The sequence below is a fragment of the Taeniopygia guttata genome, chromosome 1A (assembly GCF_048771995.1).
Source record: "Taeniopygia guttata chromosome 1A, bTaeGut7.mat, whole genome shotgun sequence".
NCBI classification, from domain to species: Eukaryota; Metazoa; Chordata; class Aves; order Passeriformes; family Estrildidae; genus Taeniopygia; species Taeniopygia guttata.
Genome location: NC_133025.1, coordinates 34,200,620 through 34,227,146, shown reverse-complemented (window position 1 = coordinate 34,227,146; position 26,527 = coordinate 34,200,620). Strand labels below are relative to the sequence as shown.

At 37.5% G+C, this 26,527-nt stretch overlaps 1 protein-coding gene across 1 annotated transcript in view; it reads right to left on the bottom strand.

The window, feature by feature from the left end:
- Positions 1 to 25,992, bottom strand: part of FRS2 (fibroblast growth factor receptor substrate 2) — a 51,872-nt gene extending 25,880 nt beyond the window's left edge. The window contains exon 1 of the mRNA XM_002190706.6: positions 25,791 to 25,992. The gene's annotated coding sequence lies outside the window, so the exon portion shown is untranslated. The remainder of the gene's footprint in view (positions 1 to 25,790) is intronic.
- Between the last annotated feature and the right edge of the window lie 535 nt (positions 25,993 to 26,527).

Here is a 26,527-nt window from a genome sequence, read left to right as displayed (position 1 = left end):
AGCAAGGGTTAAGTTCTGCTTTTATGTTTCTGACATGTTTTATACACAATTTTCTAATACATTAATAGAGACTACTCTGGAAAGCCTACAAGGTCATTCTTACTGAAATATTAAGTAGATTCAGTAAGAAGTTATCAAAACTGAGACCATTCCACTGTGTTTTATTAAACTAAATAAATAACCAAACGTAGTTTGTATATCATTTTAGTATGTATTCTCAGTATGTGCCCTTCTTAATCTATCCATTGCTTCCACTATCAGCAAGTTCTAGCACCTCAATACAAGGAATCTGGCCCTACCTGAACATCAAGCTTTTATATATGGTTTTCTTGGAAAACTGACAACCGAATGCTCCCAAGATCTCATTAAAGCTATTGAACATAGCTTGCCTTCTTTAATTACCATTTTTCCATTTTCCACACAGAACTCTTCTCATCACTTTTGAAAGGCTCACAATTTTCTTAGTTCTGCTTACATCTCTTCATATGCTTCTTGCACATTTTTTCTTCCCACTTTAGAAGACCCTCTAATAATCATTAAAACTCATCTACCCTGTGGCCCCAAATCATTACATAAAAGGGAAAGACTAAATCAAAAACTATGCTGATTGGTCACTGAAGTAAAATTCACAGTCTTAGGGTATCTTTTGTCACCACTGAATTGCATCTGCCAAAAAGCAGGTTTAAATTAAATTTATTTTCTTTGTATTCACAGTGAAGAAGAGCATAAAAACGTTTAGTTAATGTGGCTGATTTGCTAAATCATGGTAATTTGATTGCATAGATGTCTGTCTGTGCTTTGGGCTACAGCAACTCATTCAAATTCTGATTACTGGGATGTGCATGGCAGATTTAAGTAAAACCCAATTATAATCACATTTTTACATCCAAGCAATTATTTTCTCCTTTTCCTTGTTGAATCTCTTACAGTCAGTTTTATGTCATTAAACAACTACATCTTTGAGTACTTCTTTGTTAGTAATTTAACACCCTCCCCATTAGTCTAGTTGATCCGTGCCCTAAAAATTATTTTTATGTTTGAAATGGAAGCTACTAAAAACTAGTTTGATCTACCTATACAATGGAGAGCGAAGTTTCATCACGCAAAACAACCTTTATTCATAGTCCTCCATAATTAACACACCTAAAAGGTCCACTTCCTTATATTTTACTTCCACGTGTTTAAAAAGCTCCATTTAGGGTCTAATAAAACGTGTCCTCCTTGATCATTGCTGAAAAACTACAGAAATGTTTGCATTAGCCTATTTCTCTCAATACAGAACCCTACAAAGATTGATTCTCTTGTGGATGATTTACACCATATTTGACAACTGCTCTTCAATGTTAAGATCAGGCACCATTTTGTTCTAACAAAGAATAAACTTACATTTTTATAAGTCCATATTGTCTGCTTTGCATAACTGTCCTTTTAATATTTTAAAAAGCTAAAAAAGTAATATTAGGAGAATATGTGTCAATAGAAATGTGTATGTCAGCACGTGCATGTCAATATCCACACACCAGAACAAGGAGCAGGACAAATATTAAAGCTTAGCTTGCCCCCACATAAGGAAGAGCACCATACCCACAGGAGTGCTCCCAGCAGCAAGGCCTGATCAGAACAGCCACCAGTGGAAGAGCCTGCAGCCTAACACGAGTTTGCATCTTACTGTATATTGTTCCTTTTCCTGTTACCACATCCCTGAAACAGACTATTGACATGTATTTTAACACAAAATTCACTGATGACCCTGCTGTGACTCATGGAAGCTAAAGACTGAGAAAAGCACATCACAACATCTCATGATGATTAAAACACATAAAAGGTCATGCAAAAATCATTTTGACATTAGCAGTTGATAAAGATGCCAGAGATGTTATTAAGATTTTACAGCTTTTTTCTTGTCCCGTGTCACTCACAAGGGATCCTGGCTAAATCACCCAGGCACAAGTCCGTCTGCATAGTGAGCAAGTGGACACAGAGTGCAAGCAAATTAAATATGTCAGAGAATGAATCTCAGGTGACTTGAAGATCAGAGAAACAAATATCACTTTGCCCTACCACAGGATCTTGCACTGAATTTTGTTATGCCATTCTTCCTAAAAAGATAAAAATAAAACTAAATCTCTGATTCTTATGGTAAAATAACTGTCACAGAACCATTGGTTTCATGACAAAGTCAACATAATGAATTGTAATATAGGAATGAACACATGACTTATGCAAACACAGCCACTATTTAGAATTCCTCAATATCATCAACTGTGGACCTTGAAATGAGCAGGGTCTATACCTAAATTAATGTTCAGCTCTTTATTAAAAATATCAGCTAGGCAGGGGTCTCAACACAGAGCTTGCCCCCGCTGTTGTAGCTTCACTTGGCGGCTGAGGCGTGAGGGGATGTGCAGAGCCTGCTGCTGAAGTCCAGCAGCAGCTATCCCCTCTCCTTCCCTCCTGGTAACACCAGGAAATGTTCCTATGTGCCTGCTTCCCACAGCCCAGGCCAGTCTGGTCCTCTGCAGGTTATGGTGACAGGTCAGACATAGACTAAGGATGTGGTTCCCTTTTCCCCAACCAGCACACCCATCCAGCCCCCTGCACTCTGCCCATCTTTTCCATTTTTCATCCCCAAAACCCCCTCCCATGATTCCACTGGATTATTTTGCATCCCAGTCCTAGTGTGGGCTGGGTTATAGGTGATTCCCAGGATCAATTAGCTAATTAACATTTCAATGTTAGTACTTAGCTCAAGCCAAGGTGTCCCAGAAAGGCTGTTTTGTTCATAACAGACCTCATTATTTGCTACATAATTAATTTTTTTTTCCCTGGCTCACCTTTTTGAATTTCTATTACCAACTCTATCTTTATTTCCTAGAAGAGTATGGCCTGGGACAGGATTTGAGATGGTGGAAAAAGGGAGGTGAAAAAAAATAATCTGATTTTCTTCTCTTTGTAAAATTTAACTTTTCCCAAGACATTACTGCAGCTTAATCTTCAGGCACTTTACTGACCCATATATTTAGATAGAAAGACTATACAGTGATAGTGCCCATTTTTGAAGAAAGGACATTTACAACAGAAGGAAGCTTTCCTCACCAGAGAGAAAATATATATATATATACATATATATATACACATTAGAATGGTATATCTATGCTCTTATATATATATGTATACGTTTCTGTTTAAACAAGTCCTTCCATAAGATCCCTTCTATTAACAAGTCTGAATAGGTATCATTTAGAAAATAATTTCTGTGGAAGGTTTTTAGGATTAAACTGTTGATTTTGTGTGTCACATGACATTTATAAGCACTCTTTAGAACCACATTCTCTTTCTTGTCTTGAAATTATCTCCTATTGTCATAAGTGGTAGATATTTAAGGATAAAAAACAACCTTTTTGGATCTTCATTTTTGTAACACATGCATGTTTTCTAATCAACAACTATGATGCTAGAATGTGTGCATTACATACTCTCACAAAACAGTCATATCCAAGATTTGGATTCATAAGTACCTGTTAAGACTGAATAAGCAGGAGTGATACAACTAGCTAAAAACTCCCAAAAAAACCTCCTAAGTTTAAAGACCTAAAGAAGTACCCTGCACTTTCCCAATGGAGGCACAGTAGCCTTAAGTTTCAGCGTCAAACCTCACACACCTTCTCTTTTCCTTGGCCCTGGGGAATTCCAAACACTGCAGTGTCAAATATCACTTGAAACAGTGTAGCCTTTAAAGCCTGCATACAGATGTTTTGTTTCTCTACAACTGCATTCAGAGGTAATCGCTACATGCGAGTTCACACTGGCTACATGTTTCTGTACTATTTTGTGACTCGTTTTGTGCTGCAAATTTCTGTAACTTCTAGATAATAAGAAAGAGGTTGATGTAGTTTACATACCACACTAAAACTCCAAACACTTTTGCATATGGAAAATAAACTGATTTGATTTATAGCTAGCATGAACAAGCTTGCCCTTACCCATCCATTTTGTTAGCATCTGATGGCTATATTGAATGCACATTTTCTTTCATAAAGAATTAATTCTAGAAACTGCTGAAGATGCCAAATTTTACTACCATTACTAACCATGACTACATCAAAGCAGCACTCACAACACTCTTGGAAAATGCTGAGTTACACAACAGGGTCTTGTCTTTACCTGGGACTGAAGTCTCCAAAATTTACCCTCCACAGCTACACAGAGTTTGTGCTTTTTTCTGATGGACTTACACAGTGGAAAACAGACATTTGAAGCCAGGGGGCCAGCATGTGTAGAATACACTACATTAATTCTTTGTATTTTTATGACACTCTCTTTCACAAATCACTACTCAAACTGATCACACTCTGTGATACTGTATGCCACCTGTGCTATTTAATGGCTAGTGAAGTAGTACCACTTGGCAGAGCACATTGGCTTATAAATTGGCTTATAAGTTCCAAACAGTAGCTCTGCTGTTAATTTTTTTATTATTAAACTTCAAAAAGGCCTTGCAAACAAGAAACCAACACAAAGGGAATACTGAAGCTCTGGAAACCCTGCAGACCTCCATGAAGAGTTGTTGATTATGAGGTGTATTGGCTAAAGCCAATACAGACAAGTTGTCTCCTTTATGAAGAGTCCCTATTCATGAGTTAGCCACCATCTCCTAAACCAGCAATCCTCAAAATAAAGCTCGCAATCTCAAGGTTCATTTCATTTTCCCATCCCTCTTCTCCCCACAGTTCAAGCAGCTCTTTGCAGAAGGCAATGGAGAATTGCAATGGGATAAACTGAGTTATGTTCTTCCTCCAGTTAATGCATCTCTACCTAAATGTATGTAAAATACCATTTATCACTAGTGAGAAATAAAATACTCATAAAATAACTCATAATTGCTCATTGTTTTCCTTGCTCAGCTATTTTTTTTTAACCTGGACCAGCTTCCTGATCAGGTTCACCACACGAACATTCAAACACAAGTCAGGGGCTGGCACTGTTTACACCGACAGCACCACAAAGAAAAATGCTCTTTGAAACCATGCCTACAGATACATCATTGTAGTTACTTATTTCATGTTCCAGTTAAGTAATCAGTCACATCTTACTGTCAAAGAAAAGAGACAGAAAACCTGAAAGAAAGGACAGAATAAAAAAGAATTCAGATTTAAGCAATTTTTTTAAACAGGATAATTAAAAGAAAGTTATGGTTCTGACCAATCCACGGGACTTGGAGCTTAATTTCAAAGCAGTTTCAACAAGCAAAATGGATACCACTCCGATACAACAATTTTCCAGAAGAGGACAGATAAGTTAGATAGTTCAATCAGCCAATTTACTGTTTCAGAGTATTAGAAGTCTGCCCAAAAAGGACACAAAACCCTGTCATTCGCAGACACTGAAAGTACAACCTTTTGTGGGTAAAAACTCTGCAGTCTCTAGCAAACCAGCACCACTTGTTTAAAAACATGAAATGTAATATGACTTGGCACAAATCCCATTTAAATAACAAGCCCATAAAGCTTGCTGGCACTTACTTAGAAAGGAGTGGAAAGAAAACAAAATCTATTCTAATTTGCTCAATTCTAAGAACTGGATTCATATTTTAAATGTAGTATTTATACACGACTCAATATCTTAAACTAGACTTCAAGTACGGAGGAATGCAAGTTCCTGACTTACTAAGCCCCTTCTAGATTTACTCTCTAGGTGAAAACTCAAAGCAGTAACATATATAAAGTACTGGTTTCCTTTGTTATATTTCTCTACTCCAGCTTATTAGCATTTCTGCAGTGAACTGTATATTTTACCAGCTTTTTTTGAAATAAGGGAAATTGCTTCTTACCACTGTTAATATTCAAAATCCTGTAAAGTAGTTACAGCATATTCTCACTCCCTATAGCACATTTCCACTGCTCAGGGAGTCCAAGGAATGATACACAAAACGTCTAAACCAGCTAAACTGAACTACCACTATCCACAGAATAGACTGGCTTTTACTGGTTACCATAACAAAATACAGTAATTTAAAAGTAACTTCTGCTGAAGATCCTGACACTGGAGACCCATATATTTTATTGTGTGAACAAATGCAGGTTTTTTTGAGGTGTGCTATTGTGTATAAGAAACATGGGATATTACCAGATTCCCGAGCTATTTTATCTTAAACAAGTTCTAGGATTAGAAGTTACAGTTAATAAATATTTACACACAAAAAATATTGGCTACACAGAAAAAAAAAGATTACACTTCATGATGAGAAAACTTGATAGAATGTTTAAAAATGAAAAAAACCTTTTAAACCCATTAATTATAAAAAATACCAAATAATTAAATACAGAATGAATACATGGTAATTAATGTCTGCAATAAGATGACAAGAAACCTGCTGGAGCTTCAATGTCTTGAAGAGCTCCAAGATCAAGGTTAAAAAACTTTCTGGAATACATAATTAAGTAGAAAGTTAACAGCTTGCAATAAATGGGTGAGATGTAGTGCCTTATCAGAATACAAAGGAGTCAAGATAGGTTCACGCATGCTAGCTTTAACAACTTACAATAAAGAATAAACACTGCCAACCAAACAAGAAAAAATCCCTTTCTCCAATACTTACTGATTTTCAAAAGCAGTTTCAGAATAAAAACTACATTTGAACTTTGTGCTGAAATATATTCCTGGCAAGAACTAAATTCTAGCATAACACCATGTGACATACTAGACTGACATAAATTACAGAAGTGATTATTGAGGATCTTAAAAATGGAACCATGGAAAAAAAACAAATAGACACCAATACTTTGAACATATGTGGATGTTTGGATAGAAAAATGACAATGTTTGCTACGTAGCAAAGCTACAAAGTCTGTAATGTAAACTTTAATGTTTCATTAATATAACTATTGATCTTTTATAATTACTTTCTTTGGTATTTTATAATGACTTTCACCTATTCATTAAAGGAGAAAATGTCACTGGACTATCTAAGGGGAGATTTTCCAACAGCAAACAGTTCAGGTAAGATTTTTATATGACAACTGATTCATAAAACATGATTACTGAACACAGTGCTTGTCCCTTTTATGTCTACTTCAGTTACTTTTTACTGTCTTTTCTATAGCATTTCATCTCCACATATACCTCTGCTGGCAAACACCCTGAAAATAACAACTGACCCTTTTGTACCAACTCAGGGCGGTTTAGCAAATCAATAGGGTGATCAGTAATAATCACCACACTGCCACTTATTCTGTCCAGTGAAGACAGCATCAATTGGAGCCAGGTGGCAGGACAAAAGGCCAGGACCTTTTGTTTCCAGGACATCAGAAAGAATCTCTGTACAGCTCACTGATGGTCTTTCCTATGCTGTCGAGAGGTTTTCTTTCTGTTACAGTCCTCATCTCAGTTATCTGCCTCTTTCTTCATTTTCTTTGTTCAGCTCATCCCTAGCTCATATCTGGGAATTTGCTACCACCACTGCTGTCAATCTACAATCACTTATATAATGTAATTTTCTTGTTTTGCATGCCTGTATTACCCATTTAGACTGTACTCTAAAGAACAGTTGGTAACACCTGCCCTAATATTTATACTGCAACCATCACAGAAGATGTGATTGCAGCTGATCATTACACACAGTATAACAGACACAAAAATTCTCAAGCCACATCAGCTCCTTGGCAGGAACATGTCTACCAGTCCAAACTGGTATCCCCATTTTATGGCAGAGCTACCTTGCTTTTGTCTGTTCCCATGCAATGAAAATATTCTGCATCCAAGAACTAGAAATGAGCAGAATCATTTCAATTATGTTAAAACACTGTTATGCTTACAATACAGTTTAAGTGCCTTGTACTTCATCCTTAATTTGTGTACAAGGGGTTTCATGTGCAATTCTACACCTACAGAGGTATTACCTCATATTGTACTGCTTATAACCCTTCTAACCCTAAACTGTGAAGACACCAAACACACATTTGATGGATACAGGTTTTTAAAAGGGAAAGTGTACAGTAAACTTGGCTTAAAACAAAGCTTCCTAAGAAACTACAGCTACACCTTACTTCAAGTCAGCAGAGTGATGACAAATCTACTTTTTTATTTTTATCTTTAAAAACTTTCTCTGCAATAGTTCAAGAGACAAGGGAAGAAAACATGATGGTGTACAACCTTGAAATAAAGAAACTCTCAAGAGATGCTGTGCCAATTAGTTTACTTTTCTTACAGAAACTGTGTTCTTAGAGATAATACAACTAGCAAGTCCAAAGGTCCATATTTAGGAAACTCAATCATGTCCTAAATATGAAATATTTTAAATATTACATATTAATAAAGTATTTAAAACATTTTTGTAACCGTTTTTAAGAGTTTTGCTCATAGATACTAAGGTAAACGAGGCACCCTGTCACGAAGTCTCACCTTTCCCTTACAATCTAAAGGCTGTATAAAAGAAAGTCTATGTGGCAAAGAGAAAAGGTGAGTGAAGAGAACATGTACCCATCAAACATTTCAGAAAACTTACTGCATGGCAAATGAAATTGAGCACTAATTAGTATGGATTACACTGTAAATAACCAGTGAGAACTTTAACGAATAAATAGTCTTTAGGATGACCTACTTCTACCAAATACACAAAAATTATCTCATTAATCTGCCCAAGTGGTCCAAGAAACTTGCAATTTTGGATATACGCATGTTTTGGAAACACACTGGCAAGTATACTTGACTGGTTCAAAAACTTTTGGTCATTATTTGTATTGAAATATCCATTAATTACCTACTCCCAAAATACAAATAATTATTCTAAAGCAAAAAGTTCAATCTTTATCCAAACTACACAATAAACTAGCAGAAGGACATGATAATTTGTACTCATCAACATGGTGATACAGATGCAGAATGTTTGAGCATGTAGTTTCTCTTTTCCAAAGCTTTACTACACACCAAAATGTCGTTACCCAGCATATCTGATTTTAAGCAGGGCAGATTTTACATGTGGTCTTACCATACATAAATCCAGTATTTGCTCTCCTAACTCTGAAATAGCTTGTTGGTCTTCACTTCATAAAAAGGAATACCTCTTTGCGTTTTCTATAAACTTCAAGGCACCAACTGCCTGCCTCCATCTCACCACTGCTACTGCTGCCTGCGCTAATTAGATAGATCCTCCTACCTGTAAATATCAACAGGAATCCCCAAAAAGTTGTACCAGATCTGTGCGAATCAAGACAAAGATTATCATTTTACACTGAGTTAAGAGATGGTCCCCTCAAACCACCACTTAAAAACAACCAGACATATTGACAATAGCCCAGCCATGTATACCACACTCTGCATTTTCCCATAAAAATTTACATATATACACAATATGAACCATTAAAGGATGCCATTAAAATTCAAATGTATTTTCCAAGTCACCCCTTAAATTTAATCCTTAAAGTGTTTTCCAAGTCATTTCTTAAAAGCCGCATCTTCAGTTACCAGAAACTGATGCTTCCAAATTCAAAATACTGAAGTGGTCTTGCTTATTTAGTCCATCCAAAAAAAGACAGGAGTACAAATAGCAAAGCCAGATGTTGTTAATAACATCTAATTAACACCACAAGGTTCCTACTGATTCACTGCAACCCCAGAAACCTGGGGTTTCTGGTGTTTTCATGCAACCAGGAGAGACAGGATATTTCTGGGAAGAACTGAGAAAATAAGTGAACAGCTGTGTCTAATAACACTACTCACAGTCAGTAAAGCTGCAAGTTAATATTAAAAATTTAAGTTTATTGTAGTAATATTTCAATCATTCTAAATTTAAAAGTCAGGAGAAATCCCAAATAATTTTGCATTTTAATATATTCTGCACATCCAAGGACAATACTAATCTAGGCAGAATGTACCCAAAAGTCCAATTATTTTGCAGGTAGCAACAAGTACTTAATATCAAAAGGAAATACAAACGTTAAAAGAAAAGTGTGCCTTTTCTACTCCAATAAGCTCATGTTAATAAGGGCCATCTTCTGTGTCAAAGATTTGAACATTACAGCCAGACAGCTTTCAAACAGTTGAAACTGTGAAAGCTCTTTTGACCTTATACTCAAGATTAAAGCTAAACTTCTAGAAGTTTTGAGTTTCTTTTAAATAGTCTCTTTCATAATTACAAAAAAAGAAAATCCTACACATGACATTAAATGTGTCCCAGAAGCCATATTTAAGTATATGTGGTACAGGAATGAATGGGGGGTAGGAAGAAGGACGTAAAAAAATTTCATAAACAGAAAAAATTCAGTTGTATTCTACTGAATATAATTTTCATTATAAGAAGTACTTTAACCACAGTGTTTGATTTTAGTTACATTAAGGGAGCAACTTAAGATGACAACTTTAAAAGAAAAAAAAATAAAAAGGCCAAAACAGTGAATATTGGTAATCAAACAGTTGTGTAACACTCACTAAAGATTAAGTTGGGCTGCTCCATAAATTTTTACACTGCCAATCTCTGCTTGCTTGCATGAAAAAAAACCTAATTTCTTACTACTGTTGTGAAATCACAGGGAAATCCAAATGACTCAATACTAATATTTACATACCTATGTCCTACTCCACTTTTTCTTCTTTATATGTTGACATTGAAGCTCAAAAATGCCAAAAATAATTATTTTTAAAATTTGTAATTTTCTCTACTGCAGTTATGTCTACTAGAACTGACAAAATACGAGGTAAAAGGTAGTAACAAAACCCATCTCTTTCAAAACCAAACCTATGTTTCTGAGGTAATACAAAATCAGTTTATAATAAGGATGTATCATTTCCTCACATGTATAGAAAATAGTTGTATTTTTACCAAGTAGTGTGAAGCTTTCCCTTTCTAAATTAAAAAGTCATTGTGAGGTGAGATGTATTAAATTAACTGCTTTTCTCTCTCAGAATGCTATTTTGTTTTCCACTCAGCTAATGTAATGGTGACAACAGCTGAAAGACATGATCTTTCCTGCTGGGGCCATATTCTAATTAGCCAGACAAGCTTCAATCCCAACTACTGCACTGGTCTTACAGATCAAATGACCACACTGTGACCAGTGCCAACAAAAGGAAGGCCAGACCATAATGCCTAAGGAGAAATCAGATCCTTCTTTTTTCACAGCAGGTCACACTTCAACTATCTTAAAGTTGTTATGAAAATAAAGCTTCATTGTAATCTAAGATGATACTACCAGAATTTGCCAAAATAAATTAACCTGTGTATCTCTGCTACAGAATCCTACAGAAAATCCACGGGAAAAGGAACCAATCTGTAGCCTCTGAAACTGCTGCCTTTTAACATACATTATGAAAGCTAAGTTCATATAAAGGCAGTTATATGCAAAGTGTAAATCTGTTTAAAAGTTAGGAAGAGGTTTATACATACAAAGTACAGTATTTCAGTTGCAACATCAAAAATTGTACTGATAAGGCTTATTAAATCTAGATTTATACACACAGCTTCTTGGTATTCTACAAACTTCTAATAGTGCTGTTTCTAACTTGCATTTACACTACAGTGTAAGTGTCAAAAATTCTGCACAAATACAGCTTCAAAAGTTCCTAAATATTCAAGAGCAGGATTAGTGACAATTTAGCCAGTACAGACTTTGTTTTCTTACAGAAGTGCACTTAATTTTGCATTTTGTTTAAAAGAAGAACACAAAACCTCATTTAAGTGTACAATTTAAGATTAAGCTCCTAACAGTTAAGCTGTTTCAGCTGACTGATGGAAGTCATTCCCATCATTTGTCAAGCAGACAAATACGGATATCAAGTTTTAAATTACACTTTACATAAACACTCAGCATGAAACCTTCGGAAGTTTTCTAAACCTGATCACTAAAGTATTCAGCTAGCATAGCTATAAACTGAAATATTTTTGTCCTCCCATCTGCAAAAGATAAATAGGAGAAAAATTAATTCAGAGCAAGAACAAACTTTAGGCCTTCACATTTTACATCTGATTTCTAATAACAGTGCAAGATAAATTATTTGTTTTCACCTTACACTTACTACTGTCCTAGTTTACTGAATACCAGTTTAAAAATTCATACTACTTGGCTTTTAACTTTCAAGTTAAAAGGATATCTTTGAAATTATAGCTACATATTGTCTGAAAATATTTTGGCACTGGCACAGAATCTGCAAAGAATAGCCCAAGCTTTAACTTAATTACCCTTTTACAAGAACTGTGGTTTGAGAAAACACAACAACTTCGTAAACATAATAATCACTAAGAGTAATTGCCTTTGGCAGTAATGTCCCAAAGCAAGTTTGGATATCCAAGATAAACCATGATTCCTATTCTTCTTTCTGTACTTTCCAGTTAATATAAAAATTCAAAAGCAAAAATTTCAAAAATGAAAATGGTGCGTCTAACACCGTACAAGCAAACAAAATACAAGCTTCTGTAAGAGCAACAGATTATCATCAATAAATAATGAAATCAGTCAACAAGAGTATGTTACAGAAACTGCAACTCAACAATAAAATCTGCAAAAGTTACATTATTTTCTAGAACAGAAATAGAAAGGAACTGATGGAGGTTTAGATGTAGTTACAGAAGCAGTGTGAAATAATCATTATACTACTTACAGTGTACTTTAATCCCAGATACACTATCCACTTACTGCAACCCCTTTGTATATACTGGAAGACACCCAAAAGCACAGAAGCCATTTATCCCTGCCTTAAAATATTGCAGGGATTTTGAAAGTAATTTAGAACTAAGAAACATGATAATTATCTAATGTTAATACAGTAAAACACTATAATTCAAATTCTATATGTAACAGGCAACATTAGGATAAATTAAAGTAAGCACACAAAATTCCCAAAAAATCAAGCTTCTTCCTAACTGATTTCAAGGCCCCTTTCTTTATCAGTTCCCATACAATTCCCTGGGCTGATTCACAGCCTTAACTTATCCTGCCCAGCTCCTACAACTTCTGTTTTAACCCACCAACTTTTAGGCTGCTCACCTGTGAAAAACACTGCAAGTTTTCACAAGTCCAGTTCTACATCTGAATTGGATGTATTCCCTCTAATAGCTGATCATTAAAAGAAGCGAATTGTTACTGTGTTTGTAAACATATGTGCTTTGATACCAGTGTACAACTCCAAGTAAATTACTTGACTCTGGACATTTTCAATATTAGTAAACTAACATCCCTACACTCCTTCATATAAATTCCAACCCATTTATATTGACTATCTGAATATGTAGCTCAATTTCTGTACATTACCCCCTAAACTACTGCAGGAGAAAACTGTACAGTTTAGCTGGAACTCAATACTGTTTAACAAGGAGGACTTCTAACTTACATTATTTCAGTCATCCTATACACACCCATAACATCCCAAGGGAGAGGGATGCAAAATGTAGTGCAGAATGGAAAAGAACACAAGATTATACTCACAACAAGATTATATTAATACCCTGCTTCTGCTGTGCCAGCAAGTAAAAGCCTGTAGTATGATGCAGCAAAGAGGGCTGCTGTCAAATTCTGAAACCTGCTTAGTGCTGCATCTTGACATAAATTCTCCTACTGCAGAAGTGACTTTTGCAGGCAGCCCTATTACACCTTCAAACAGGTGAGCATGTTAACTTTGCCCTTTCAAACGACCCCACACAGAAGCAGCATGAATCAATTAACCCAAATGGTGTAATTTTTCTATTATTCAACCTAAATTGCATTAATTCTTGACGGCTGAGGCAATACATTTTGTCTGTTATATTCACTGAACTATGACCAAACTGGATAGGACAAATTTGTATGGGTATGTTAATGCCATTTTTGTAACTTACTATGTATTGAAGCAAGAGCTGAGTTCTTTAACCTTTAGCAAACCTAGGCTTCCTTGATGGTCATCAGATAGCTTAGCAAACAAGAAGCAATGACAGGATTCTAAGAACTCAGTCTGCTACTTGTGTGGTACTGTACATGACTCATTTGAGAGTTTCCCCAGGAAATTTTCTAAAATGGACACTTATCAGAAGTCTTATTACATTTTTAAGTGTTTAAAATCTCTGCCAAGTCACTACTATAGACTTATGTCACCAGTTGTGAAATATTACCTTAGTTGAAGCACATCTAGTAGCTCTGTTAGTTAAAAAAAGTACTAAAATAGATTTGAAAGTACTGCTTTAAATCCATATGAAAAGCTGCAATGCACCACAAAACTCACTAGTACAATTCATTACATTAGCCACAGGTCTGTATGAGCCTGTGAATGCACACACTTCGCAGAGAAGCATTTACAGTCTTCTTAGAAATAAAATGAAGTTCTGGGACGTAGCAACCACGATCACCAAAGAGCCAAAGATAAATGCACTGTACTCACTAGGTGCCAGCCTCCCACCAAAATCCCCACCTTACTCAGGAGACAAACCCCAAGCCACTCATGAATCAGCTGCTAAATTGCTGCAGTTTTCACTATGGCCTCGTAAAGCAAACAAACAAAAAAATACCATAAGGCCATGATGCAAACTCATTTACAAATAGTTTAATCATATGTGTGCAAGAGGATTGCAAAACAGACTATAGAAAAAAGTTTACTACCTGCCCCCAGATATGCCATTTCTGACTTAAAAACCCAAATCTCCTGATACTCAGTTTAACTGCTAGCACTTTACCAATTGTACAGCTGCTGGGCAGAAATGTGCTATTCAAACAAATTAAAAATACAGTTTGAGAAACAGGGAATTATCTACTCACTGTGCATCTGCACCAGTATAAAACTTTCAAGCCTCAGAAATAGTGTTTCTATTAAAATATAAAGGCAAAAGTCCCTGGTCCCAAATTATACAATATTTAGCAAGTGACCAAAGGAAATCCAGCTTCTAGATTTCAGTTATTTTTGCCAAATTTCCATTTAACAATGGTTTTACTTTCACCACTAACATAAGAGTAATATATTCTCAAATTGTTTTGAAGCCCAAAAAAAGTTTAAATAAACTCTGTTATTAGGATTAGCCTATCAGCAGCTTGGCAAATAGCTTTTAACATACAAAATTTAACATCAAATATTTCTGGTTACAATTTTTGGTAACAATTTTAGTTGCATTTTATTCACAACCCTAGATTGGTATTTCAAAGACAACACTCCCTTATTCTTTCTAGTTTTACATTCTTTTTACCTGTCACTCTGTAGCTACAAAATTTCCTACAACTACCCACTTTGAAACACTGAAAGCTCATTCACACTGAAAGGCAATCAGAGATGTGACTGCTGAAATAGTCTGGTATTGGAATTAATTCATAGAAAGCCTTTACAATGAATGTCAACCATGATCTCTCAGAAATCACTGTCAGACACAATATTTACTGTTCAAAGTACTACGTCAAAAAACCACTTCTAGTGTTCACCACTGCTAGACTTTATTATTCCATCATCAGAACTATTCTTCCTATTCTTCTGTGATACGTCCTTGTTTGAAGTCATAATTATAGAGGTACATTTCCCTGGTATAGCACATTCAAGAAACAATATTTCATACAGAATAAACCTAAAGTGTAACTAATTTAAAAGCTCACTAATACAGAATGATAGGACACTACGGATAAGAATCCAGTGCACCCTCTTTAATACACTGCTCACTTTAGAAGTCATCATCAATGAAATAGTACCACTGCATCCAGTCACCATTTCAAGAGCTGTCTGATATGTCACATAACAACTGATTCTATCTCTACTTATCAGCATAAACTATCTCCTGGTAATCAACATTTAATAATTTATTTAGAGTTTTCCCCAGACTACACCATTTATCATTAAGTACTTTAGTCTGTCCTCAAGGCCTCAGCTGAACATGTTTCTTCTCTTCATACATCATCTTACAACTTAAAAAAAAATCCTTCCTAAGAGCTTATAACCAGTAAAGCTAAACTGATATGGTAATGGCACAATCAAACCTTCAGAGAGGTAGTTTTAATTTGATATTACTGACAATGTTAAACTGCTTTTCACTTTGATATGAAACTATTTTAGAACTATACCATTTACAATTACTAAGTTATATCCATTTAACAAAGAGAATTCTATATTACAGCTGACATAAGAAATACAAACTCTCCAAGAGAAGTAAACTTAAATTTAGCAGACATACATGAAGTTGTGCTCTATGGGACTACTGAACAGGGACTTAACAGAATAATGAACTCTAAAGCAGAAATAAATAAATACTTATTAAGCAAATGTACTGACACTTAGGGACTAAAATAATTATAAAAGAAAACACATTTGTGAAGGTCAGATGATCAAGATAACACTGCAGGCAGAGTAAATCCAAGACAAATAACTTGGATTTTGATGAGCACTTCATTGCACTTTACTAGTAGAAATATTTCAAGAACCTAAGTGTCCACAAGTATCTAAAAATAAGAGTCATAATGTACACTTAAACCCAAAGAGTCCTACAGAAACTAGAAGCTTATCTAAGTTTCTGGTGTATGTTGTACCTCTGAGACAAAACCCACATTGCTCTAGAACTAAAGAGCCACAGGACAAGCTGGAAATGCTCTCCAAAGCTCTGTTATCAAAAAAAGTTCTGGAACTTAGGGAGGGAGAATATAAGTACTGCACAAGAAAGGTTCACTTTTCTACTGAAAAAAAAAAAAAAAAAAAAAAGAGGAGGGAAGAAAATATAAAAAATAAAATCATTTGTCTGAGGTCTATGCAGCACCTTCTCTTTTTCATTTCCTCTATACCTTCTTTTCTAGACCAGTAGTTTTTAGGAATGGAGCAGCAGGACTGAACAATTAGCATGTATTATTCAGAATTTATCTAACTATAGGGACAACAATATTGTTAATATAATACTAAATAAATACCACAAAGTTCAAGCTCAGCGAACAGTGTATTGGACTGGATTTAATATTAGCTTGTTTGTTCTTTTTAAGATCTAAAAAGTCTTAACTAAATACCTTTTAACAACTAAGATTAACATAATGGCATCCCTCCTAGCAAAACATTGGTACACCTGAGAGAATTAACACCCTAATTATCACTGCCCTTATCCTTTTACATTTAAGACAATACAAATTGATGTGCAACACATAGACTACATTCTCAATTTCAAGCATGAAAGTCTACTCAGCAGATTTTAAGAGAAGAAAACATAAGGCAGCTGTCAGGACACAGAAGAGAGTCACAACGATTTAACAATACTATCCTAAAACATGTCTAAAACACATACAGCAAGCTATACATTGAAATTTATTATTTTATTCATTATAACTCGTTTACTTTTTTCATTATCTTATCAGCAAAAACCCTCAAATTACCAGTAGCCACAGCAGTTTACATTTCTCCAAAATAAACCCCCCCAAAAAATCACAAACAATGCAAAACACAAGCCACAGAAACCTAGGGACCAAAGCTTCATGAAGCATGAAAAAAATATTTAAGAGTGACTTGGCTTTCCTTAATAACAACAACAAAAAAGTATTACCTCTGCCAATATTAGCATTAGTCCTACAATAAGTCAAGTATATGACATAGCACCTAATACCACTTTGATTGCCGGTTTAATTCTTATATTATTTCAATAAAAGCTGCAGATTACATCTGCCTCACCAAAGAAACTGAAATCACATCTGATACTAAATGTCCACAAAACATGACACTGTATTCACACAACAGATTTTAAAGCATGCCACTGGTACACTTTACTTCAAAGTATAATCACTGGACAAATAAATCAAATTTAAAAGACATACAGCAATATACATTTCCCAAGTACCTATAAGGAAAGATCTAAAGGTAACATGTATCCCTGGCCATTTACATGGTTTAAAATGTTATTTATCTGTATAAATAAAGAGACAACAGAAAACTGTAAGACCCAAGAAGAAAGGTCAGAGATGCAGTCACTTTCTCTTGTAATAGTATGAACATATATAACATCTCAGAAGTTTTGTAAATCAAAGTATATGACAACGTAAGACTTGGGGGGAAGAAAAAAAGACAGATTCAAGTGCCAAAAGTAGCAAGGAAAAAGACTATGATAAGAAATATGAGATACAGGTCTCTGAATTCAAAGACAATAAGTGAGCTTTAGCTTGATGAGGAAAGTAGCAGTCAGACTACTGAAAAATTGTAGCAGCTGCATTTTGAACAGATTGCAGAGATAGGAATATCAGCAGAGGGAGAAGGTACTTGAAGTACACCAGATGGCAGATACAGAAACTCCATTTGCAAAGAGAAAAAGAAAATGTGGTCTTGAAAATGCTATTTGGACAAGGAAGGAGTATATTAATAAAACATGGCTGTGGACTCAAGAAGAAGAAAGGGTTATTCCCAAACAAGTGCCCTGGGTGAGGGAGGATTATTACACTGTCGGCAGCATTTCAAATGGCAGGCAAATGAGTTAAGCTTGAGAGAGAAGATAAAGAGCTCTGAAACATTCAAAATGTTTATGATGATAAAGAACACTTTAAGGAAATGCAGGACTGAATGAAGACACATAGAGCCATGAAACGCTACAAAGTTTACAGCAACCTAAAATATAGGAGATGTAGAGATTTCTATGAATGTTGCACACTTTGGGATTAGCAGGAAGAGGGTAGAGAAGTGGAAGATGCTTGCAGTAAGCAGCACCGCAAAGGCAGGAGAGGGTCAAGGCTGTGACAGCCAGGCAAGTTTCCCAACATCACACGTCCGCTCATTCCCACAAACCTAAAGCAGCTTAGTTATGCATTTTATAAAAAGCCCACTTACACTTGGAAAATTTAAATTATTTTTAATTGTATTATTGTACAATTACAGGTGCACAACAGCAACTACCTTCAATTACAATTTTTGTGGTGATTTAAAAACAAGATCATATTTTACTTAAACTAAAATTTGTGTTCTAGCTACGTGCTTCAATCAGTGTGGAGTTACTGAAAAAGACAGCTACAAAGTAGTCCAATACCCTCTATTTGTGATGGTTGCCTGAAAAGGCTAAATTTGTTGAGTGACATCAAGGGGAAAAAAAGGTCCCCTTGTGTTTCAAACATAAGGGGAAATAAAAACAACAACAACTGTGCTTTAAAGGAGTAATTCAAAGAGATTAAAAAAATAATAATAACCTACAACAAATGGAAAGATGTCAGAAGAATCTTAACATATTTCCCTGAAGAAGTAGCCCTCCCTGTGTTTGCTTGGTATCTTAATTTGCCTTGGGTTTCAAAACCCTAGGCTTGCCAAGAGCTATTCCATTCAAAACCTCAGGAATTCCATTACTAGTTTTCAGCTAAATTAAAGGAAAATAGAAGCATTCAATGCATGGCAAAAGTATGCACAAAGTGTTTGTTGATACTCATAAATAGACTGAAAAATTTAGCCATGTCTGATGGATAACTGCTGCACAGTCAACTCAGTTTTGCTCTGCCATGCTGCTAAGCAAAAAGCTACTGCTGTCAGCTCAGACAAGCTCAGCATAACATTGATACATTGCTACCAAGATTGAACACAGCACTAGATTGTTCATTTCTCACTTCAAATTTAAATATATACTAAAGTTTGCATTTCTCTAGGAGAAAAATAGGAAATAGTGTGAGTCTCTTCCAAATCATATTTTATGATTCTCAGCAAGCAGTATTACTACAATCACATTTATCCAATAAATAACGGTAAGAATTAAATGTCCCCACCTGCATATTGTGCCAGGTGTCATACTATCACTCAAGAAGGTAATATCCCTGTGCAAAGCATTTAAGAAAATCTTTGTGAAAGACAAATGCTTCATATGTGTCAAGGTGTGCAATCCCAGCAGGTAAGAGCTACTATGCAGTTTAACTTCTTTGGCAGCAGTGACAGGAGAACAGTGAAAATGTCAACACACTATTTTAAACTGCAGGTCTCATGAGAGATCAAAGATCTGTATCTTGCATTAAAAACACAGGAATCCGGGAATATAGGATAGAGAGTTTATGTTACCCTTCGAAAGGCAGGAAATTAAAGCAACTTTTCACCACTGAGTTAGCAGCACTCAGTACCTATCAGGGGTTTACAGTAACCATCACCACTGTGTGAATGACAGCAGCAGCATCTCAACCCTGCCAGGACCAAAATCACGATGAAGAGAAGCCAAGGAAAAGAGTCAGTTCTTCAGACTGACAACATGGGGCTCTAGTCTGTCCTGACTTGGGCATCCATACAGGAGAACTATCACTATCTCAATATGCCAACTGCCTGACAGTATTTTGCTACAAGCATTTGCTACAAGCACAATTAATACAATATTTGTAGATTAGATTTTTCTCAACAGAAAAATAATAAACACATGTACAAGAAAAACCTGAATAGCAAGATATACTTGAGCAGCCTTTCCATAAGATACATATTTATTGTAAATAAAGGAAAGAAAAAGTATGAGCTTAAAACCTACATTTGAGGTATTTTTTTAAATCCTGGTCCAAAAATATACCAACACAGACATGCTTCTACCTACAGCTGAAACAGAACCTAAAGATCTATTAAAAAAAACCAAACAAAATCAAACAGCAACCAAATAAAAACAAACAAAAAATCCCCACTTCTGTGAGAAGAAACAGCAGGTCCAGTAACTGGCTGATTCTAGAAGCTGAAGTGAATAAAGGCCATCCAGCATGGTCAGGTATGATTGTAATGCCATGCAACAAAATGATTTTACATTTGCAGTATCTGAGGGGAACACACAGACTGACACAGATACTAGTATTATTTTATTGATTGGGATTCAAGCAAAAAGTTCAGAGATTACCCTGGACCACCTGAGAAGTCAGTGACAGATTACATATCACCCCTGTGACAAGGAGCTTCTCATCTCACTACCCCACATATGGACATAAAAGCATTTTAGAAAAATAACAAAATAAAACATGAAATTAAAGTACTCTAAGACATGAGAAGGAAACAGTCAGTAATCACAATGCCATTTCCACTAATTAGAAAAGAATGCATATAGTCAGTCCCAAGCATGCAATAATCATGAATTTTTATTGTATAAACATCAGAAATAAGTTATTAGTTCTTTTTATTTAAGCCAAGAGGTAATTATTTCTGTTGTCATTTGAAGCTTGAGGGGAAAAATGAAATTGTGGAGAATCCCGTGGTTGCAGGAAGAGGGAACTCAATAAAGAGTGAACTAAATTCGCCATCATGATTGTTGCCACCGTGCCAGATGCAGTGAAGATGAAGCTTTGAAAAGTGCACTATGGTTGGAGAATACATGACATACATACTCAGACATTTGTATGCACACATGCTTATACAAGAAAGCACCCTGCACCTGTTTATCACCAAGTTTAAAAAGAATCTTCACATCTAGCACTGATTACACAGAAAGGCCAACAACAAAAGATGATGTAGAAACAGAAAACTGAAAGTCTATTACAACTGCTGTTCTACAACTCACACACAACCAAAATACCATCTGCAAGCCCTACATGAAATCACACATGTCTGGACAGCAGTTTTCAGCCAACAGTTCCTCAATTCGTTTTGATAAAAAAACAGTAGCACACAAAAATAAAACCCATTACATTTTTACAGCAAATGTTACTTAAGAGCTGCAGATAGGTCATCTCTTCCAGCAGTAGCTACTGCCCAGTTACTCATCACCACCGAGCAAAGAGAGTCTACCACCCATACAAACTTGCAACAGAGTGAATCACATAAGAGCACATTTATCCACTTTGGGAAAAATTAATCAAGGTAACTAACCAGTGAAGGTAGGCTGAGCTAATCCTGTCCATTTAATGGCTGATTATGCCTAAAGCATGTAACACCACAAATGGCTTCTCTGGTAGAAAGGATTATTACACATGGTAATCCATGACAGAGAAGGAGAGACAATTGGATAGGGGGCACTCTATCTACAATTTTCACAGATATCAGGGGAGAAAAAAAACCCATAAAAATCAATGCCTATCCATATCCTGAAACATTAGCTACAACCTTTATGACAGGCTGAACCACTATCCATTATAGTTACTTAGGAAGAGAAGTCACAGACTGCCTCCCCAGAAACTGTGTGAAGTTAGAATGTGTATCTTACATCAGCCTCATCATTTTCATAGATTTCTTCTGCCTCTTTAGCTACTTGTTACTGCAAAATACCCAGGCATTTTCATTGTGGACACACTCTGATCACTAACTTTCCTTATTTAAGTCTTTTAAATTTAAAAATTCAATATACATGCCAAACAAATTCATTTGTGCAGTAATTTGATGAAGACCAGTTATATGAAACAACAGATACTAAATAACTTTTTAAAATTAGTTACTATACAAAAGGTCAGATTCTTCCCCCAAAATCCCTTCAAAGCACAGAATGAAACCAGACACACACTACTCTGGTTTAAGGGGCCTTAGATGTAAATATTCCCAAGAACCATAACCAAATGATGTCTTCAAACCCTTAATGCTGTACCATCTTAACTTTAAGAATTAGGCCAGCATCAAATTTACTTGAAGCTGGCATCATGTGTCACTGTCACCAAAAGAAAGACACACCCTACTCCCCTTACTGCTTGCTTCCATCCCCATCTCTGCGCCAGCACAAATGTTTGTGCAGCAAACTGATCCAGCTCAAAGCGAACCCTTCCCTGCCTGCCCCTCCCCCAGGTTACTTCAATCCTCAGCCCAGCTCACCACATAACCATACAAGTATTTCCTGCACGAAGGAGGAAGCAGCAGAGCGGGTGGAAGCAAACAGGACCATGTTTTTCAGCGGTGGAGCTGGTCTGTGCCAGCTGTATGCCAATGCGAAGCAGGAGTAGTAGGTCAAGGCTGGAGTCCTGCAACACCAACAGATCTGTCTGCAGCAGCCCCATGGATCCTGCACCAACCTCACACATGGAGCCCGCAGTGTGCCACTCTTGCCCTTCCTCCCTGGGATCCCACCCCTCCTCACACAGCCACTGACAGCTGTGTAGCTGCCAGGCGAGTCGGTTCAGGGTGCCAAGTCAAGTGAAACATAATTCTACTAAGGGAAAAAAAAAATTGCTAATTTTCAGCCAGTACAGGTTTGTGAACCAGTTCCCAGTGCAATCCCTACCAGCACAAGGAAGGAAGTGAAGGAAGGATGCTGGGAAAGTGGGAGGTCCAATTTTTATCAGCTTGGGATGCTGTGGAAACACTCAGCCACCACTACATTTAAATTTCAACTTGCCTGCAGAGCTGAATGTGACTATTTTAATTAATTTTTTTCCAAAGATTAAACCTTATTCCAATCTTTGCAGGAGCCTAAGCAGCCATAGTCAACTTGAGCACAACAAGCAAGAAGTGAGGCCAGTTCACTACATTAACCACTTTCACCCTTCATAGTCAATAAAACAAAGAGGGAGGATTAGTTTCTCTAACTTAATGATAGTTTTGCCAGATAATTGTTTTAAGCATCACTGATTAAGTGACCTCAGATATTTGCATAAGAAGAACATATATGGAATAAAACCACTGCAGTCATGTTAAGTATTACCTAAACCATAGTTTTGTACTTACAAGGAATTTAAATGGCTCTGGTAATTAAAGTTATCTAACAAACTTCTCCACTCAGGAGTGAATTTCACCCATTATTCAAAAAGTTGTTTTGCTTAAACTACAAGTCCCAATTATCAAAGAAATTAACAAAATCAATTTTGATGAGGTCATAATCAGACACCTAATAAACACTTATGTAGCTACTTTCAAGCTAACTTTTGAAAACGAAGTATCATAAGTAGGAGTACAACTGTTAGCAGCGATTTTTTAACTTACAAACAATGGGATTTATAACTGAATTGTTAAATTATGCAGAGAATTATTTTCATGCAAAGTAAATGGATGTTTATGTTCATCCAGTTAACAAAGAAAAGAAACATAATCATATCAATTCAAAAGATTAAGACCTAGCAACATTACAGTTCAAGAACTGAAATGCAGAAGCAGATGCTTTTTCCTGAAAACCAGTCTTCACAAGTGCCATACATCTTATTTCTCCAGTTAATGAAACTTCTTCCACAGACTACCTACCACTTGCCTACCACAGCATTTTACAAGACAATTGACTTTCTCTTTAACTGAGTTTTTTTGTATGATGAAAAAGTGTTGCAAAGTATTCTGCCTATAAAAATTGTAGAGAAGAATAGTTCATTTTTACTACAATTCACCACCAACACTTGAGACAAGACACTGAACTGAAAAGTGAGCAAAACCCTGAAAAGCTATTTAACTATATATTCATACAACTGCTGACACACTGTTTCAACAAGCATTTTCAAAGCATTGTTCAAATGGAAGTAAATAAACTGAGGGACTCTCTGTCAAGGAATAAGGTTCTTAATTTTGTTCCCTTCAGCGTGGAGTTAGCAGTACTTGGATCTGAACTGGTGATTGATACTGATACAGGTTTCCTTTCAAGTAGGCATAGACAGGTGTGCTGTTCAAATGCACTTGCTAACCAAGGAAAACAGAAAATTAATTTCCCTGGCTGTTCTGCTGATTTCAACAAAAAACCAGAATGCTTCTTGGATCTGAACCTGTATATCTTAATATACACTTGTAACAGAGGAATAAATCTTCACAAACTAGTTTTTCATTTTGCTAAATACAAATGCACTGTAGAATTAGCAGAACAGATTAAATGACAGGCTCACAATATGGAATTATTGCTAGTGTTAACATCATTAAAGATTTAGTCAGAAAACTCTTTTTGCTCATTACACTAAACATCACTTTGTCACTAGGCCTTAAAGTAAAAAAAATCCAGGAGTATTTAAAAGTGACAAAATGCTTGTTAAAAATACTAATATCAAATCACAGTTGGCTGTATTTGCAATACTTACTGAAATCTATCTTGATTTCTATACTATTTCTTCATTGCAATAATAGCATTACTTTCAACTCACAGTCCAACAATATCCCAACTGATTCATAATTATGATTATCACATCTTATGCAATGACTTTGAGCAAGATGCAGTGACCAGGAAGATGGAAAAATGTGCATTTTTCTTCCAAAATTTCAAGTTTACATGAGCACTCAAGCCAAATCAGTGCTGAGACATCTTTTGACGTCTGCATGTCTTCAGATCTATCCTTGCTACATTTATGCCTAGCGATATGTCAGAGGAAGGACAGATTAAAATGACGAGAAGTGAGCCCGGTATCGCTTTCATTCTTATGCACGGCACCGCTCCCAAGAGCCAGGAGGACCCTCTTCCCCTGGCAGGCTCTGTCTGCCAACCCGCCGACCCGACAGAGCTCTCAACTAGCCTCAGGGCTCGCACCTCGAACGCCGCGGAATAGCAAACACACTTGTCCTGCCAGGCATGTGACGGACACAGCTGACCGAGAGGAAGGTGCGAGGGCCCGACAGGTGACACGAGATGAGACACAGCCATCAGACACGCCGAGAAACGAGGAGGCGGCAGGCAGCCGGGACCGCTCCCCGCGCCAGACCTGCCTCCAACACAGCCACAGCACCGACAAATTCATCGACTCGTCTTTTGTTTCTAAACACGAACTCCGCTCGTCCACCCCTGCTCCCGCCCCAGCCCCAGAGTAAGGCAGCGATCCCCCTCCGTGCCCGGCCTTCCCCGCCCAGAAACAGCCCCGCGCCGGAGCCCCCCGTGCCCGTGGGGGCCCGGCCCCACCGAGCTCCCGGCCGGACCCACGGGGAAAGAGCAGCGGGCCCTAGAGCGGGGCACGTCCAAGCCCGGCTCCCGCGGGAGCAGGCCGGACAAGGGCTGCTCCGGGGCCCGGGGGCTCCCTGGGAGGGGGCGGCAGCGGAGCCGGCCAGGCACCCCGCGGGAAGCAGCCGGGAGAAGGGCGAGGACCAGCACCCACCTGGGCCATGAGCCCCGCGCTGCCGCCGCGCCGGGCCGCCTGTGACGGGCGAGACGGCGGCCCCGCGTCGGGCCGGGGCACAGCTGCGCCTCCGACCGCGGCAGCGACAGGGCCGCGCTCTGGGCCGGACCTGCCCGGCTCCGCTTCCGGAGCGCGGCGCGATCGCCTTCCGGGGCAGCGCCCGGGCAGCCGCGGGGCGGGTCCCGCTCCCGCTCCCGGTGCGGGTCCCGGTGCGGGTGCTGGTGCCGGTGCCGATGCCGGCTCCGGCTCTGCCCGGGCCGCGGGGCGGCCGCGGGGATGCGCCGGGAGCGGCGGGGAGGGAGGCGGCTGCGAAGCGTGTCTTACTGGTACGTCGGGTTAAAAATAAATAAATAAATAAACTGTAATTGCACGCATAGCTCTGGGAAGAATTGGCTCAGTTTGCGCTAACAATTGTAGCACTCGATGTCACGCTGTGAATCCAGGCGCTGCCGCGGTGACTCCTCGCCTGCAGCCGTCGGAGCTGGGCTGCGTTAGTAAGGTTGCACTACGTGCGACTGAACGCAAAGGCAGGCGCTGTGCACAGTAAAAACAAAGATACGGCACAACTGATGCGGGAGCAAGAACCAGAGGAGATGCCACACCTGTGCAGGTTTGTGGAAACGCTTAACACTCCTTTTAGCCAGTGCAAAAAATCCCACACGTTTGTTCTTGCTCTCGCTACCTCTGTATCACCGTTGTCTCTTCCCTCTTTACGG